The sequence below is a fragment of the Arachis ipaensis genome, chromosome B4 (genome assembly GCF_059453495.1).
Source record: "Arachis ipaensis isolate K30076 ecotype BB chromosome B4, ASM5945349v1, whole genome shotgun sequence".
In the NCBI taxonomy this organism is placed as follows: Eukaryota; Viridiplantae; Streptophyta; class Magnoliopsida; order Fabales; family Fabaceae; genus Arachis; species Arachis ipaensis.
Window position 1 is genome coordinate 140,420,243 of NC_142439.1, and position 5,535 is coordinate 140,425,777.

The window sequence follows — 5,535 nt, forward strand, 5'->3', positions numbered from 1 at the left end:
AGATTAATAGTGGTATGATTGGCTAAATTAATACTCAAGAAAAATTGGACCCATTATTATTCTTCATATATCTCTTCACTAGACAATGGTATTTGGGTGTGTTGGGTTTTCGCATGAGATGCGTTTTGTCAATAAGTAAAACGTGAAAAGGCCTAATTTGAAGTGAATGTGATATAGTATTATGTTTGAGCTACTATATGAGTTGAGGAAAGGGAAATTCCATGCAATTCATGTTTAAATCAATTGCTTTTGGTCATTTCAATTTACATTATTTTACCTTACATGTGCAATTGATTTTACTATTTACCTTCTAATTTGTCTCATGATAAATGAGGCAAACGTGGAGTAATGCATCTTTTCATGTTTTCTCCAAAGCTTTAATATTTATTATTTTGATGACTAAGTTACAACATTTTAGTATCTCAATAATTTAGTTTAAGGAAAGACATTATTGTTCGGTACAAAGTCTTATATAATTTTTGTCATATTTTACCTAGTCTAGAATCCTACTTGGCTACAAATAGAGAACATATTTTTCCTTGCTAGCTATAGAGATTTTATTTGGATAGTTTATATGCATACTTAATTTTTAATTAAAAGAGCAAAATCAAAAGTATAAACTTTCAAATTTTCATTTGCTGAATAATATATATATTTTTTATAATTTTCAAATTTGTAAAATTTGTTGAAAACTATTTAATTGCCCACTATGTTTGTATTAATCAAATGCTGTAAGTATTATTAATAATTATCAATTCTTTTGAATGTCTGTATTATTTAGTTATTCTCATAATTTCAAGAATGAGTTTGATTTCCGTTTTATTTTTTATTTTTAATATTTTTTGTTAAGAAAATAAAAATATAAAATTTTATTTTTTTGTTTTTACTTTTTTTTTTGTTCTTCACAATTTTAAAAATAGAAAACACTAAAAACAAAAACACCCTAAGAGTCCCAATTTAATTTGTTCGTGAGTCTTAATAGTAATAGATAACTTGTTTACAATGTTTGGTAATTTTTTATTTTATTTTCCGTCTTCTTTTAATTTCAGGTAGAAGTTAAGGGAACTCTAAACCTATCACCCGAAATCTAAAGATGGCCGACAAAGATACATATATGGTTTTCATTCTAACTTCAACAATTTTTTTTAGCAAACATTATATCTCTTTCAACTATTCATTTGGTTAGATTAAATCTAATTTTGATTATTGATTTGTGATCCTTTTTTTTTTTTTAATCTTGAAAGGAATGTATACTTAAAATCGATACTTCACCAGGGTGGCAGCAATCCTTGACTAAAGTTTTGACCAGCTTTCAAGCTCAGGGTAAAATCTTTCTCAGCGAATAATGCAATTGTTATTGCAAAATACTAAGAGTTTTAAATTTATGTTTCACTTCTATAATATATGATCTTAATATTAGTTATCATTCTCTATAACAAGTTGAGTATATTTGATGTACATGAATACATGATTATTGAGCTACCAAAATACAAATTATAGCATATTCAGAATGTTAATAATTTTTTTACCACATTAAAAATGTCTAAATTTTGGTCACTTTTCTTCAATAATGATAAGATTTGAATTGATTTTAAAATTAATTTTAGGTGTATATTTAAAATGCATTATATTGCGTATATATTGATTATTTAAAAATAGAATAATTGATCTTGATAATTGATATGATTGTTAATTAACCTTTAAAATTAAATCAATTGATGTCAAACTTTTCAAAATTTGAACTTGAGGTTCAATTCAAATAATACGAAGCAATTAAATAATAGATACATGAGATTTGAAAAATAAAATAAAATCATTTTTTTCTCATTTTAAACACATTTTTCTTTTTCTTATTTCGAATACATTTCTGGTCTCATTTTATTTTCCTCCCTGTTTTGCTAGGTTTAGCTTATGAGATAATTCCATCGTCTGGATTCATATATTTGAAAGGCAAAACAAACCCACAAATAATTCTGGCTAAGATTATGAGGGGTGGCCGCAACCATGCTACAATTCATTGGATAAATTATGGCCTTCCAAAAGATAATAATCAAATTAATCATTTTCAAGATTCATTTGGTTATGGGACTTATAACAATGGATTATTCTACCCAAATTCATATCACTCTTGGTATAATAATAACCTCCTTGATCAACAATTTCCACAAATTGGTTTCCCACAACGGCAACAAGCTCTTGAAAATGAACCTATTAGTGAGACGAGATCAAGTAGCTCATCATCATCAACTTGTTCTCTTCATCATCATAGTCCATGTCCGGTGCATTCGCGCCGCCACAACCATACTCCTTCACCGCTCCCAATTCGGCTGGTGGCCGCCGATGATCAAGCTACCAATAATAAAACTGGCCGCCCCAAACATTCCTCCATGAAGAAAATATTTAGCAAGATACACGTTTGGTGTTGCAAAATGTAATCATTTTAGAGGTGAAAATTCAGGTGTAGTTAATTTCACGTGAAGTTGATAGCTGATAGCCGTTAGATAAAAATTTAGTTAAATTAGTCAAATCATCTAACCGCCTTCAGTTATCAATTTCAAGTGAAATCGACTGCACTTGAATTTTCACCCATTTTAGATACTAATTAATTACTAAGTTGCATTGTCTTTTAAGTGTAGACACCCCTATTATTAGTTTGAAAATATTTGGTAATTAAAAAATATTAGTTAAAAATTGTCAACATTTATTATTTTTAATTTTATTTAATATAATATATTTTATAATAAATAAATATTAAATAAAATAAATTTAAATTGTTTAGACGGATTATTTTTGTCTCTCTAGCTAGCCCTACCGTGATAAATTATTGTCTACTTAAATCATATTATCGACAATATTGTTCAGTGCTTATCAGATGTATTTTAGTCTGGTGATGATCGAGCTTATACTTTGGTTGCTTATTATTGGTTATATAATTTTTGAGACGTCGTATATTCTTTTATATATAAATTAAGGGTTCAGTTCTTCATAACAACCTCAAATATCCGCCTCCCATCACCCCCATGACCCAAAAAATAAAAAATAACAAGAAAATAAACTAAAATGAAAGTTTAACTACTGTGGAGAATAATGGAATGAGGTAAAATAAACTGGATTTAAAGTTTGACTAAATTCATAAATCCGTATAGGATAGTATGTATCAGATAAAAGTGTAAATAAGTTAAAATATACGCATTAATTGATATATAAAAAATTTATCATTGCAATTTTTATGGGGATCTTGAATATATACCTGCTTTTTAAGATGCTAATTATTAAAATTGTAAAGGAAAAATGGGTGAAACTAAAATATTATTTTTATTTCAAATGTTGGAGGTGAATATTAAAATAAAAAAAAAGTTTGGTAACAAAAAATATTCGGCCATAATTAACTAAAATTTTTTATAATTTATTTTATTTATATAATTTAATAATAATTTAACTTTTATTTCATTCTCTTATTAATTTATTTATTATATCTTTATCAGTCCTACTTATTAATAATATTAATTATAATATTATATTTTTAATTATTAAGCTTTTTATAATCATTACTTAATATTCTTTTTTATAATTTGAAATTTATATTTAAGAATACAATAATAAAGACTAATAATGATAAAGAACAGTAATAATAATATGCATTAAATGACTTTAATTATAATTTTTTGTTTCTTTTTAATTCATTTTTATCATTAACGGAGTTAGCAAACGTGAAAACCTAGCTTGTGTAATAGGTTTATCTACTAGATGGATTTTGAAGGCCGTTTTCTCTCTCAGAGGTCAAAAATCACAACTCTAGTTCAATTACAAGTACAATTAAGATAGGTTAAGGAAATTTACTGACATTTCAATTCGACCTTAACACGGTACCTATGTCGAAAGAAGTTGAAGAATAATTTGAATAACAGACGGACTCACGCGATGTGATTGTTGCTAGTCAACCAATTTTCAAGAATATGAAAATCTAGCTTTGATGAGATATGGCAATAAATTGATTTAATTTTTTTTTGTGTGTTTTTATATGCATTTATAATTACAGCGTACTAACTAAGTTTATACACATAACATTCATAAGTTCATATACATAACATCCATAATTACATACAACTAATATATAAAAATTAAATTCATATTTATTAGATATTACATCTATACACATATCATTTTTTAGTTTTTGAATAAGTAACTATCAAGTTAACATAGATGTTTTTAAATTTTATTATAATTGAATTTGAAAAAATGTCAAATTCTAATATTAATTTATTCCATTGATAAATTTACTCATAACATCCATAAATTCATACACATAACATCCATAATTTCATATTAATAACATCCATAATTTTGTATTCATAATTTCATACATGATATCTATAATTAATAAATTTTTTTAGTTAATATTACCAAATTTTAAACAATGCGTCTTATTATATTCTTCAAATTATATCATATGTGTACTAATAGGTCATGATTTTAATTATTTTAATATTTTTATTTAATATTTATATGTTTACTTATTTATGAATTTAATACGAGGAGTTAATAATTATTTTTTAAAATTTATTTTTTAATTTTTGTTTATATTATATTTTTTATTTTTTAATAGTCTATACGTAAATTATGAGTTATATAATAAAAGTTATTAAAATTTTATAATTTAATCTCTATAATTTTTGCAGAAAAATTATATTTTAATGGGTAATAATGTAATTGAAGGAGGTTAAGAATTTGATTTGGAAAAAACTGAAATTAATTTTGAAAAGAAATTAATGACTCTAAATACCCAAAAAAAGAGTAGGTGATAAAAAGAATGAATGATAAAGAGGTATATATCACTTGTTTATCAAAAATAAAAATTTTTACATAATATTTCTATATTATAATTATTCTTTGTCTACTTAGCATCACCGAATAATAATCTGTTATGTTTCTTTTTATCCTATTTATATCTTAAACGTTTTAAGAGTGACTTAATTAATGTTATGCTCACATAATCCCATAAAAATTATTAACGAAGGATATCATATCTTTTTAGACTCTAATTTTTCTGTTATTTAGTAAAGAATAGCCTGATTTTATCTAAACATAGAAACTTGATCATGATATAAAGGGAAAGAGAATGATATAATATCTTCAATATTTTTTGACTCAATTTTCTTTTATTTTTCTGTTTTTAAAGTTATTATACTTTAAATCTCTTTTAATTCCAAATTTATTTGCAGTAATATAGTATCGTCAGAGTTTACTACATGTAACATTTAACTTTGTGTGTCAATTTCAAAATGTTTGGGATCCAAATAAGATGAAATAATCATATAGAACAAACAATCACTCCAAATATTTGAAGCAAAAAGTAATATTTTGTCAAGAAAAATTGATTGTCTTCGATGTGCTAGCAGGTGTTTTCTTTGGGAACTATTTTGATTTAGTCAATTAATAATTACACAAATTACTATCATCAAAGCCGTCTTAGCTCAGCGGTAGAGCGCGTGGCTTTTAACCACGTGGTCGTGGGTTCGATCCCCACAGACGGCG

General features: G+C 25.2%; 1 non-coding gene across 1 annotated transcript; it reads left to right on the forward strand.

Annotated features, from left to right (window-relative positions):
* The first annotated feature begins 5,463 nt into the window (after nt 1-5,463).
* TRNAK-UUU (transfer RNA lysine (anticodon UUU)) lies at nt 5,464-5,535 on the forward strand. The gene has a single exon. It is a non-coding gene; the product is annotated as a tRNA-Lys (tRNA).